This window comes from Berghia stephanieae, chromosome 11, assembly GCF_034508935.2.
Source record: "Berghia stephanieae isolate SIO BIC M18660-M18661 chromosome 11, UCSD_Bste_1.3, whole genome shotgun sequence".
Taxonomy (NCBI): domain Eukaryota; kingdom Metazoa; phylum Mollusca; class Gastropoda; order Nudibranchia; family Aeolidiidae; genus Berghia; species Berghia stephanieae.
The window spans coordinates 38,514,513-38,515,400 of NC_088370.1; positions in this window are offsets into that span (position 1 = coordinate 38,514,513).

The window sequence follows — 888 nt, forward strand, 5'->3', positions numbered from 1 at the left end:
ATATATATATATATATATATATATATATATATATATGGAGAGAGAGAGAGAGAGAGAGAGAGAGAGAGAGAGGGGAGAGATCCGGAGAGATAGAAAGAGGTGGATTCAGAGAAAGAAAGGGAAAATGGTAGAATGGTAGGTAGCTATATATATAATATATATATATTATATATTATATATATATATATATATATAATATATATATATATATATATATATAATATAGATATAGATATATATAAATGCATAGATTGATAGGTGGACAAACAGACAGTTAGTCAGGTGGATGGATAGACAGACAAACATATAGATAGATAGATAGATAGATAGATAGATAGATAGATAGATAGATAGATAGATATATAGATAGATAGATAGATAGATAGATAGATAGTAGATAGATAGATAGATAGATAGATAGATAGATAGATAGATAGATAGATAGATAGATAGATAGATAGATAGATAGACGGATAGATAGATAGATGAATAAATAGATAAGTGAATTGATATATGAATGAATGGATTATACAATAGATAGTTTGATAAATATAGAGGAATAGATAAATAAATAATATAAAGATAGTATGTGCGTATGTGAGTGAGTGAGACAGAGAGAGAGAGAGAGAGAGAGAGAGAGAGAGAGAGAGAGAGAGAGAGAGAGAGAAGGGGGTGGGGAGGAGAAAATATCTTTTATTGTTTCGTTTGCGAGTCTAAGTACTGCATAGCTTGTTTCACCAATGTATTCTATATATATATATATACACGTACTCAGTATTCAGACACTAACAAAGCAACAATAGAAACAGATGATCCGTTACAAGCTTTTGCCCTCTCTTGTATTTACTTTGGGCCAAACAAAAAGATAAGGACGTATTGATAAAGGTA